This window comes from Opisthorchis viverrini (assembly GCF_000715545.1).
Source record: "Opisthorchis viverrini unplaced genomic scaffold opera_v5_43, whole genome shotgun sequence".
Taxonomy (NCBI): Eukaryota; Metazoa; Platyhelminthes; class Trematoda; order Opisthorchiida; family Opisthorchiidae; genus Opisthorchis; species Opisthorchis viverrini.
The window spans coordinates 600,002-613,806 of NW_008751699.1; positions in this window are offsets into that span (position 1 = coordinate 600,002).

Below are 13,805 nucleotides of genomic sequence, written 5' to 3' on the forward strand. Positions count from 1 at the left end.
ATAGGAGGTAAACTCTTGGTATTAAACTAGATTCGCTATTCAATTCGGTTTTTTATAAAAATGCAACTGTTAGAATTCAGGATCAAGTGCTATAATTATACGGGATCGGATCACCTGAACAGCTGGAGCCTGAAACAACTACTAAATGCAATTTACGGGAAGGGCTTAAATTTTGGTCCTACAAATATTGAATTAGGTAACACGGAACGAAGACACTAAGCTGATAAAATCAACTCCAAATGCTCCTACTTGCACACAAATTTGCTTTCAACCCCTCGTTTATAAACACACAGACTAGCATACTGTGCCTGCGTAAAGACACACGAAGGTCAAAGCCGACAGGCTTTTGGTAACCTTGATGAGACATATTTTGCGTTTTGTTTTCTTCTAGATGTACAGTTGCCCTGTGGATGTCAGTGGAACGTATAGACCGCTGGTTCTAACCATTCGTTTGAACGCCTTGATAGCAAAAAGTAGAAAACGAATTGGGCATACGCACAGTGAAAGTCCACGGAAAGTCTTGTACAAACGTGTAAAAAACAATATTTTTGGTGCTTCTTTAACGGAATGCACTTAAATTAAAGTCAGCGGTCAAGTATAGATAGGAGAGTGTGGAGTAAATGTAAAAAATTTAAAATGGCTATCGTGTCTTCTCGTGCTTTCAATGCTTGCGGGAAATTTAAAAGACGATCCCACGAAACACGCGCATAGTCTTGCCGTAGAATTATGGTTAGTCAACCCCACTAGCCAACAAACAGGGACATCAGACTGACACTCAGCATAAAGTTGACTAGTCATAAGAAATCTCACGGGTGGGTTCCCTGATTGCCTGAAAACCCAACCAACCTGCTTACTTACTCACCTGGCCTGACGAAGCTTCTGCGTCAAAGGCGAAACGTTGCCCAGCAATAAATCTACCGATTGTTTACCTAAACCTCTCTCAAAAGATGACTACCCAATCGGCTCCAAACATTTTCCAATTGATTGAAAAGTATGGTTCACCTTTTATTTTATCACCCACACAACAACTTATTTGATTCTGTGATACATGTTTCTTCTTCAGGCTGCCGTGACCCTGGCATGTCAATGCGTTCTGAAGCCCAAGATGTTCTTTTTTATGAGACATGTCATTCTCCGCATATTTGGAAGAAAATAGAAATCCCCGGCGGATGGATTTTGATGTGCTGTGTAAGTAGGCATCTTCAGCTCGAATCACTGGAAAGCTTATATTATATATTACATAATATCACATTATTATTATATTGCATTATAGAAATGCAATGTTTCACTCGCAGATGGTACATTTTTGGACCAGCTAAAATCGTTGCACTCTGAAGAGCGCACTCTCTTGAGGGGAGGCACAAAAGTTGGACCATGAATTTGCATACCTTCTTCACGTTGCGTTGCTTGAAGTGGATAGACAAACTGAAAAAATATGGTTCTATTAATTGCGAAAAACGAAACACGGTGACCGCTACAAATGACTGGATAGTGAACCTAACAATATTCTTCGCATCACCAACTGAGCTCCCACAATTGATGGCACTTCCGTTGGATGATGCAAAAAGGACACTCGACGGGTGAACGTGTGAAGGTTGCTAGATGCATTCGGTGTAAACAGTCACTCGGTGTGCTGTCATTTCTAGTTCTGTTGAATAATATTCATACCCCACACTTTCGATGCAACGGAATCAGATGATGAGGAAATATTCTAGGAATTTTCAATGAAACCGTATTCGTCCGACCTTACGCTCTAGAAAACTGTGAACTTCCTCACTTTTATGAAACTGCATCCGATTTTACTGTGTCGCCATGGGGAGACCTGATTTTACGAAGCATTTGTTTTTGGTTTTGTACTTGACATCCCCTAAGATTGCTTAGGTTGAGAATATCCATCCAGTGAGTTTAATTTAGTGTCCTGAGAAGAGTTAATGTTCATGATCCTTTACAATGCCATATAGGTTGGAACGTCTTTTATTCTATTCGGTGTATGCTTCAAAGGACACCCATCGCACTTGCGTTATAGTTCCGGTATTCAGAATTTGCACTTTTTATATTATGAACCCAGCTCTGTTTGCGAAGAGCCATTCAGTTAGCCAATGCTTTAGTGGGCTTCCCTTTTTGTTCGATTACGTCCTTGTTTTATATATAGAACTAAGCGGTAAAAACGTTTTGAATCATCCGTGTATTTTTGTTTGCTTCACACCGCGTGTCTGTTCGATCCATATTCGGGTTTTGAAACCCCACCCTTAAGTGCCGTCACTCCCCGCCAGTAGCTTTACGTGTCATAATCACTGCTACTCGGTCTCCAGATTCTCGCACAAATGACTTCTTGAAGAGCGAAGCTTCTTATGGTGGCATCCTCTAAACAAACATAATTTTTTTCAAGCATATGCTCTTCCATAGTATGTGCTTTTCAGCTGGGATTGTTATACTACACCTCGGCACTTTGGCCGCTAAGAGTACGACAATTTTCTATAACCCAAGCAACTGTCTCTCATGTTGCTCAAAAACTTCTGCTGCCTTTTTGTGCAATATCAAACGAGTGGTAATCAAATATTTTTTTGGAATTTCATTCCTCAAAAACGACTTACAGACCTCCATCTTCATGACCCTGGATGCATGTTTCTGATATTTGTATCCTCACTGATTCCAGGAGTTCAGGTAAATGGTCGTTGCATCTAACAATGTTGCTCACCTAGGTCTTACTGACCCAAGAGACGGCAGCCACGGGGCTAGTTGTTTATCCATGATCTTTTACTCGACTAGTCCTACCTTTTTCTTAATAACAGGTGGTCGCGGGATCTGTGAGATCCGCACTCCGTCATAAAACGTAACCATTGACGCCTCTTGTGGAGCACGGCGGTTTCCAAGTCGGCTTCTTTGGTGAGAATACAAGTAGACCAGATAGTGTAGCATGAGATACAGAGGGCACTGAATAATCTGATTATGTCACATGCAAAAGCGAAAAGAGGTCTGTCACTTGCGTCCCTGTCAATCCGAGCTTTCCTAGATAAACGTTGCGATTTCATGACATTATAGTTTTCCGGGTGCTGAACAGGAAATACCAGACATGACTGGCGTTGATCAGTGGTCACGGTTGCACAAAGCAGCATCCTCCTAACTTATCTAAAATCCACCGTGAATTTACTTGACTGCACAGATTGGCGAACGCATACCACAAATAATCATGAACCCACTATCTAACTCCGCAAAAAGTAGAATCCTGTTCTATTTTCGTCAGGCTTCGGCGCCTGCATGGCGCGGCTTTTCCACCAAGAAAAAACGTGCTGCGCCGCACGTGGAATCATCCTGCATAGTTAGATTTTATTTCTTTTTAAGCAAACTTTTTTCGATTGGGCGAATGTACCCCCTTCTTGAAGGCATCCTCTTTGAGCTCTCCTCCTTGACGTGCAGAATTATGTGGGCAAGATAGTCGTGAACTGCACCACTCTTGGGCTTTGAAGCCATTAGTTATATAAATACACGTAGAAGTAATTTCAGGTTTATTACAATAAACCAGGACACAGTAGTACAAAGGAACCACTTTCAGCTCACTTTATCAGCAGCAGAGGAAGGCTCCTATTAATCAGAGTCAGCTAAGAACACAGGGATTGCTTCTGAAATGTTGACAGTTCACGGACTCTGGTGCATGTGATCAACGCATAATGAGATGGCGATCGTGCTCAGTTCAGTACTATGGTCAGTCTCATGAGTTCCCGATTTGGAAGTAGCTAGTGAAAATCCGTGACAAGCCGAATAAACTATAAATTCTACCCGGGATAGACGTTCCTAATGATTCATAGACAAGATTTTACTTTTGTGTTCGGACTACCAAGACTAACTGCGATTTGGACCGGCAGTGTCAATCAGCTCTTAATACCGTTGGATGCATAGATATTCCTAATTTTAGTCGCATCAGGGATACCAAAAACTTCTTTGTTGAGTAGTACGCCTGATGGCATATGAGTCACCGATTCGCTTGGTAAAAAAAGCGTTCCCAACGTTTGTTTGGCGCAAAATGTGTGCATAGGCTTAATACTATACGTAAATTAGTCACTATTAGCTGCAAATGCTGGCAGGCGTGCGGCGTCGTACCGATTCAAACAGCCTGCTGAGCACCACGTGGTTTCCGGAAATTAATGACGATCCATTTCAAACCACACAAACTTCCAGCTAACCGCCTCATGATTTTTTTCACTTTCTAGAAGTACTTTTGTCCAAATCAGTTGGTTATATTTTCCAAAAAAAGTGTACAGCTTGGGTGTGCATATTGAATAATGCACGGTGGTGAGATTTTAAAATGTTGTAATTAAAGCAACGGATGATCGGAACTCAGATGTTCGATTTTTATTTAAAAAAAACATCACAGTATTCGTTAGTACTGGGAAATCGACGTCACTCAGTTGAGTACTCAGTTTAAATTAACATCGAGCGAAAAAATTTTAGGGAGTAAACTACGCCAAGATCCTACCTCCAAAATACACTGAAAGAACATGAATCGCAGATTAAAAAGTGAATCTGCTTGCATGCGGTCAAGCCAAAATCAAGATCATTCAAGTTGACGGATGGAAACCCTGTTCTTCTGAATGAGTTCTGTACAAAAAAGTAGGAAAGATAAAAAAATGAAAAGGATAAAGTCAGATGCCACAAATAGCAGTCTTGCCTGAGTTAGCCATGATAAAAACACTATAGATGGAAGACTTTCAACATCTGAAGCTCGAGTGACCCACCTGGAAAACTCACGAGACTAAACAACACCTGTCTGTGTTTGACTGCCCAAATAAGAGATGAACTTAGCTATACTTTCCGTGGCCTTTTCCTCAAAAGCCCACTCAACCCTCTGATTAAAATATGCTGATCGCTGTAATAGGTGTGTCTCACAATAGGGTCACTTTGAAGAAGCAACAGATCCAGTCATTCAAAAAGTTCTGCCAATTTAAGAAGGCTTCTATTTGAAAAGGGTGACGGACGAGATCTTTCCTACATAAGTAGAAAACACTTGTTGAACTGACGCTCAGTTCAGCAAAACCATATCTGCCAGAGCCTGAAGCCTTCCGATAAACAGTTCTCCACTATCAACCATGTCATGCGGTTTTTCCCCCGCTATCCGACATCTGGTACCAGAACTAACGTCTATTGGTCATTTACGCTGTTTTTTCAGTCGGAGTGGTAAGGCTACTGGACATTCCGCCGCACAGCAGTTTTGATTCGTTAATCCAACAAGCGAATAAGATAAATGAACATATGTGTGCTCCAATCGTACATCTCAGTGCTTGTAACGAGAAATAATCGCAGTGAACACGTGACAGACAGGAAGCAAGTCGTCAGTTCCTACGGTCGCATTTCAATAACATCAGCCAATAATTCTCATGGAGTACGATAGCCTTACTCCAAGTACTTCTTTTAAAAGGTACGAAAGAGATCATTCCTTCCAAGTTAACCACAGTAGTGCTGGAATACAGGACTAGGTTTACAGACTTCGTTAAATCCTGCAAAGATGCATGGGATAGCGTTAGCTCTTACTCTCTGACCATTTGGTTCGCACTATAAAGTATTTCATCTATCAGATGACATAGTCGACACACTTGTTCACATAAATTTTGACATAAGAATAGGTAGGATTTCCCTAATGTACATCTGGCAAATAGAACAGAACATAGAGGAAAATGTTGGTGGCTCAGGTAGCGTAGATCGTTGTTGACTTTTTCACACAACCCCCAACCCATCACTACGCACCACTACGCTCCTGAATAACGCACTGATGATGTCACCTCGATTGGTGATGAATAAGCCAACGACCAGAACAGGACATGTTCTATCATCTGATCTAAGTAACACAAACCTAGACGCTGATTAGGGTGGTCATAGACTTATAGTTTCCGCGACAAAACTCAGCATGAACAGTCACATCGAATTTTCAATCCGTTCTCGAGGCAAAACAGGGTCAAACCCTTTTCACTGATTGTTTACTTATCATTCGGTGGAAACCAGACTTTTACTCCTACACTTCACGAAAGGATTCCCATTTTTCCGTCCCGGATGATGAATGGTGAGGTGAGGACTTACAACCGAAGCTAATTCATTGAGGAGGCGCACCCGGTTACATCCACTCTTTTATCATAAGGCGGCAGATCCTTATCCTGTACGTGCAGTTTTCTCCGAAACCGCTGGGTCGAATAAATCTTGGCGTAAGCGTCAGATTTTTGCATGTATGCTCAAACCCAAAATCACCATAATCTGCTTTACTTCGGTTGGAATTTATTCTAATTAATCTATCTTCGTGATTTTTGGCGCGCATTTAATTTTACAGTCACAGTGCTGCGACTCGGCAAGTTATGGGTTCGGTTTCATTTATGTTTACTGAGATATTGGTGCCTGTCCAATTTTTTTTCCATCGTGGCACCTGAAAAGGCGCTAAATGAATAATTATGTGGCGCATTTGCTAATTACGAAGCCCCTGTTGTCCAGTTTGGCTTTGTCTAAGGAGACATGGAAACCAGCGCTCAGTCAACTCTTATCGTCCTGAACATAATCATAAAGTGATCAAATTTAGTGCGACCGACTTCCTGTAAACTGACGGCTAACTGAAGACTAGTTGGGCACGAGAGTAATCCTTCCGCAGATTGTGAGTCAATGAGTGGGCTGTAGCAAGTAAATAAAACGAATAAAAAATTAAAAAACGAATGATTATCGCCGCACAGCTATCTGCAGCGTTCATCCATCCTAAGAAATTCACATTTTCCGGCAAATCGCGGTATTTTATTCCATTAGACACTGCTTTCCAAATCGAGGCAAATGTTTACCTTGAATAATCGTTCACTTATTCAAATCACCTGTACGAAGAATTTGCAGAAAAACGCAACTGTCATGATGTGGTTACCTCGAAAACTTTGTCGTTTCCGAGAAACCATTTCTATCCGTCGGATGCTGATCGGTCATAAAGCTGCAGCCGACGCAGGAGTTTGGAATGTCCCATAATAGCTTGACCACTCTCGTAGGTTCAACAAGGACAGGGTGAACAAACATTAGATATGTACTGGCCTGACGGCAAGATCTTAAAAGATTCATGCTCATCCCTTTTGTTTTTGTTTGGATATATTCAACGCCAAATGGTCTCACTCACGAAACCTGCTCATTTTTTGTTTTTCTTGAAACAGCTGATGTGTAATATTACAAATAGGATAATGCAATGACGGTTGGGGTGTATTTCATGCCTACATTTATCTTCCCATACAAACATGGTTTATTGTTTCTCAGTGCTCGCCAGCAACTGACAAAGTTCAAGATGCTAAAGCTTAATATCCTCGGTATACTGCTTCCAGCTGAAAATCCGGGATCCCACCCTACTACCGAGCCGAATTCCTCTGATTGACTGATTTCTCTCAACAGGTCTATGTATATTGATCGAACGATCCCATTTCTTCAATTTCATATCGACATCATGGACTAAAAGACACCTTCGTCCAAACCGCCTGTTATCAGAAATCTGCAAGGAATCCGCTCATTCCAGGAATCTCGGCCTCTGTTCCCAGCCCATCACCTACAAATACGAGACCGTACTCCAATGGATGCTTGATGACTTTTAATTATATCTCATTTGCCATCTAATCGCTTCATCTGACTTTCGACTCTCTGCTGATACTCCGCTAGGAGCGGTGCAGTATCAAGGCTGTCGATCATAAGCTCACCCTCCATAAAGGCTCTCCTCAGGAAAATGTCTTCTTCTTTCCAAAGGGTCAACGTGCGGATGGATCACCGAAACGGATAAAGTGGACGTTGAGACGCAACAAAGATGTACTTTACAGTAAAGTTTCACAATAATTGTACAAGACTGTTACCGAGATAAATTATTCTAAACAAACAATTTTGTTTATTGAACAAAATAGTCAGTAGATGATACGTTACGGGCTCTGTCTTATCGGGGAGCAACTGTGACATGAAATTCTTCAGAATTTAGAACAAAATAGAGGGCTATAGTTTCTCAGACAGGATTTCCGCCGCCCAGAATCTCTTGTCACGTGACTGTTCCCTCACTGGTAAAAGGGAATAAGCGATTAGGCTTAGACGGACTTTTATTAAACTGGAGCAGCCAAGACATAATTTCCGCCTGAGTGGATTTTAAATTTCCATTTGGACATATTGCGATGTCCAAGCCTAGGATTCTCCCTGCCAATAAGGTAACTCCTGGCCAAAAAGCTGATAGGCACACTCTAGTTGTCTCCTCGTTGGGAATCATCACTACTGTGTACCTCACGAAACTGCAGGGTGTCCGGCTAGACTTTACCGTTCAGGCATGAGAGGCTGATTAGCAGCCTCGCCAGCCTACAGAGGATACAGCGCCACCCATTCTTTACTCACATCACGTGGGCACATATTGCCTTTCTCCTCGAATGACGACTTCTCAGATGGATGTTTCACTCATCCTGAAAAGTAATTATTCCTCTGAGCTACTCATAGTTTGCTGACAGTATGAAGCGCTTCTTTACATGGGTATTAGTACAAGCAATAATAATGTTTGTATGGGTGCAAACCCACCAGCCACGACAACTGCTTATGAGAAGTTTGAATTGTTTCTGTGCTACATAAGGAATGTCATGATAGGTGGGTCACATTCACTAGGTACCCCTTGAAGGGTCCGAGAAAACCACTCTCGTCACTCTCATACATACTCAGATGTGCGAAAATATTGTTCAAGCGTTTTCTTAAGCTTTTTTTAAGTGTTACATAACTGCCGAAAACCAGTGGACCCGCAGTTAAACAATAACTATCGGGTATCGACTGGTGATGATCAAATTCGCAGATGAGTCAGGAACCTGAATCGTGGTGACACGTTTGTAGTGTGCATAAGCTTGATTACTGTTTTTCTGCATAGTACCCACTTGCACTACTTGACTTTCTTGTAGCAAAACCAACGCGTAGCTGCAAGATAGACCCATAAATTGTTGCAAGTCCAGCAACTTTGCTGTTGATTCACGGCACAACCTGATACAAATCCAACTTACGAACGTACGTAGTTTTAGCTGCATACTATTTAAACAAGAGGGTATAGGTATTTTTATACAGTTTGACTATTATTATTAAACACACCGACTGGAAATTCCTGTGAAAACCACGGCAACATCTTTTTCTCAGAACCACGGAATCCTCACTAGATACAGTATCCTGACAAAACCTGTTGCTGGAAAAAAGATGGTGGAAGCGGGTGTAGAAAAATAGAAGACAGTTTCTTTATCAGCATTTATGCATCCGACTCATCGACTTTTATATTTCCTCACGCAAATGTTTTTAAATACAGGGACCAGTCTATACATCAGGAGAGCCAGAAGGTTTGTGCCAAATCTACGACTGTTTTAGGACCAAGCATGAAGACCACACGTACAGGCATCAATGAGCAAGCACAGTTTAGCAGATGAACCTCTCCTCACCAGCCACACACTTGGTAGTGTTTCGCACTCACAGACTCGTTGTACATGTAAACTGCTTCATATTCTGTGCTTAATTTGATCTTATCTAGCGACTAAAATCCAAACTCCTTCCAAACAACTACACCAACCAGCTGCGAACTTGGTAAAACACTCGCCGTAAACTTGGATGCAAATACATCCACCGCTTAGCTAGGTCACTAACTACTGGGCACTGAGCTGATATCTCCCTAGATGTAAATTTGATGAAATTATCCATTATGAAGTCTGTTGCCAGATAGGCCGTTGCTCAAGTCGGCTATGGGTGATTGTTTTGCATGAATCTATCCACTCTGAACAACTGTTTGACAGTTCCGTTGTTTGTTCCACTCAGTTTGTACAGATGCGAATCTTGGTATGCACTGGACCAACATGCGCCTCCCAAATTTCGTACGCAACTAACACGTGACATTCTCTATTATTCACTGACGTATTCAGTTAAATGAAAGGTCTATATTAAATGGTATACAGCGCTGTTTTCGTCCTAGAATGCTAAACTGCAACACATACAGTCAGTTTGGGACCACAGGATCAGAGGAACAACATACACACTTGCCGTTTTAGTCTAGGCACATATTTTCATATCCCATCGCAATCTTTCGACTTTTAGAAGTGAATGGTGATATTCCTAGCACAGAGGTCAGCATACATCTGCTTTGCGACTGAACTACGAAGATAAATCACGCAACTGAGTTTCAGCTGCGATATTCCTATAGGATTGCCAAGGGTTCAGTAGAATGCCCCTGACTCATATTTGTTATACATCGAATTAGAAGATAACCAGGGTAAAAATATGTGCCACACGACCATCATTAGAAATGGAAGATCAGTCAGATTTTCTCTCCGAGATATCTTTAAACAATCTACCTCTGTGGACAAATCAGATGTACGCTTATTCAATTGGTCAGCCTTTGGGATGCCTCTTGCGCGAAACTCTGAGGATGCAATCAACCAGTACTGAGGGTTCTGCATTCAAGACAAAAGTGAAATGTGTAGGCTTATTTTACACCAACTATAGAAGGGACACTTTACGGAATCAGTCAACCGTGCACCAAATCGAGTTCAGGATCGGTTTATCACGTTGATGATGTAGCTCAATATCAGTAGCTCGAGTGAACTGATTGGTTGTTGGAAGTTGGATTTTAAACGTTTCATCACCAATCAAAGAGCTTATATGTAAGCACGGGCGGGAGCGGAAAAATTTATTCACTCAGCCTTGCACTGATAATGTCAACGCAACTGGTGATGAGACGTTGGCGATCCAACTACCAAGCTCGTTGAACAGACCAACAACCAAGCGGTGTATCCTACCCACAAGGTAATCACATTGTTTTTAAGCCAAGGGATAGTGCTCAAGCTCTAATTTCAGGATCAGCGGATTTGAATCTCCCTGAAAAACCTTGAAATGCATATTGGTGGTGAGTTACAACAATGATTATCTGGCTGTGAAACGCTTATGCAGTTCAAGGAAGAAAGTACAGATGATTGTGTTTTACCTAACTTTCAAACCTACTACCACTGCAGAATGAAGAGAATGTCGACAATTTATCCAAATTCTCAAATATTTTGTTTGTAATATGTGGTTTATTTTCCAAAATGAGTGGGCATTTGCAGTCATCACTTGTTTATTGTGATGGAATGCTGTTAGTCAGTGTGTTTCTTGCGGCTGTTCGCGATATCAGTGAGGGTCACATTCACTTTTCAGTTTACCATGGACTACATTTACGCGCCGGGCGTCCCGGCGATTGTCCCAGCTGAAAACAAATTTATACTTCCGAGAGCAGGTTGTTCTACTAAAATCAATTCAGTATAACCTAAATATATCGAAAATGCCTAAATTCAACAAAGGATGAGATTCATCTCCTTTACTCTGAAAGCAAGGTTTTCGTTGAGTAGAATTCCAGAATCCACATCTCCAAGGAAAACACATACTAGTGGTCCTCTAGCCTTACTATTATTTCTGTGTGCTTGTTTCATCATAGATAAAAATTCATCTCACTTGAAGTGCTGTCTACTGGTCACTTGGAACAACCCTTTCACATCTGTAGCTCAGATTTATTCGTCGGGAGACGTTCTCACATTCAGTGGGTAAATCGTTTCTGAACCTTTCAAGGTGAACTTGGAACATTCTAGTTTCAGTTTATACTCAGACAAGTTAGCCGTAATGGCGGTTCTTTTAAAAGTCCAGATGACAATAAGGAACCATTGCGAATATTTGGATGTGCAGTGTTGGTGGCTTACAATAATGATTCGATTGAAAGCATTTGGTGCTCTTTATCTATGCGAGCAGCATGGCTTGGTTTTTCCCGTTCCGGATGCTCCCTGCAACCGCAGCGAGCATGGCGCGATAAAATCGACATCAATAAACAATATATAGATTTATATTGGAGACCCAGAACGCGGATCTCAGCGGAACAGTTCACCCTGCCCAACCGAGTCAAGGAAATCATGGTGCACACATAGTCTCTCAGGGGTTCTTTTCTGAACGAATGTCTGGTTTAATTAGCCTAAGAAACATTGGAAAAACGTCACCAAACCGTCTGCTTTGGTCGGAATGCCCCTCAGAGTGGTGGCAGTCTGCACATACTCTCTTCTGTCGCTTTACTACCATGATTGTTGAAATCAGCACACCAGCGGGAAATAGTGATGACGAATTACTGTAAAACAAGAGAGAGTGCCCGTCATAATGAAGCGTTGGAATCAATCGGAAGTGCGAGGACTTAGTGTGAGAAATTGTCATGCATTTACAGAAGACGCTGAAGAAAAAATGTGTACCTTTGAACAGCAGTGAAATCAACACATACGAACATTGTGTCGCGGTAAAACACCTTAACCAAGACGGCCTCAGCTTCCTTTGCGAACTCTTCCTAATTCAAGCTTAAAACTTTATACGGGAAAGCGGTGAGCAAGTGGCAGAATGCTGGCTTCTAGGACTGGTAACATATAACGTCCTACAGACTTCTTATCACCCTTAAGGTTTGACCTGGTACTACAGCCTACGACACTCAGCACCGCCTCCAACATTGATTGTCGCTGAAAAGAAGTAGATCCGGGTGAATGAGTATTCTGCAACCCACTACTTGGTCAGTTTTTTTAATAATTGGCGTACCACTTTCTTTAAAATAGAACGCTATCCAAAACGACTATCTGTATATTATTTTACATTCCTGTCCTGAAAAATCCCATGACGCATTTGCATGTAAGATCCCCAAAGCTGCCAGTAGATAACTAAATTTGTGAAGGGCCATTGCTTGAGAAAGCAGATGCATATGAGTTTGGGTCACATTGCGAGCCGATGTATGCATATTCGTACAAACTATCCTTCCGTCGCTGAAACTTAGCTAACGTGCAGTCGGCTGATGCGTTCAAATTCCCATGACTAACTCCAGTGACGCCATCGATAACATACAACCGCAGCATAGCACTGAAGACTAACAGGCATAAGTTGATCGCTGTCAAAGATAGTACTTAGGCCCTTTGGTTGTCCTTAGGCTTATTACACCAGGGACAGAACTTCGAGGCCTTATTCAACTGAGTGTGTGATGAATGTTGTGGGATTTCGTATTGAGCGTGAACCTTACTTTTCGGCGACCCTGTAAAGTGCCTTGCACAAGTTTGTAACACCGCTCAATAATCACAACTAGCTGTCAGTCATACAGTTCCCGCTTTGACATGTCATACTACCTGGATTTGTGCAGAATACTCAGACCTCTTTGTGGTTGATGTTTGTAGAAAGTTCGTGCGAGGTTCAACCCCTGAATACCTTCAAATATTTCGGTTCCTTGCTGTCACTGCTCGTTCTTCTGACTGACTTTCATTCAGCCCCCAAAGCGCAATCCATTGGTCTGCAAAATGCTTACTTATTTGCAATTGAACGCTTTACTTTTTAAAAGTATAGGACGAATACAGAGCAGTGAAACCCGTACAGTTCCAAGTTGCGATTTGCACCTTGTCAAGTTTCTAGCTCCAAGTGGCTGATTTTCAGACTGCTTGAGATTACACGGGGAGCTCTACTTTCCAGTTACTTCCAAATACTAATATAGCACTGTGAATTGAATTCAACAAAGCTAAGAATATTGCGTTAAACACAAGATTTATTAGATAGACATACAAGGTGAATTTAACCTAGATAAATTTATGGCCGCACCGTTCTTTGTCAAGTATCCTCAAGAATATGTCCCACGTTTCTCTCAGGTTATTAAGCTCCATCGGGGCCCCCAGTTGCTCCAAAGTTGCGAAATTTCAATCCACATTCAACTCATCTCTAGTTGTAGCGGATCGTGTATTGGCGAAACGGCAAAAAACGGTTACCAATTCTAACGAGCGGTGATTTCCCGAAAC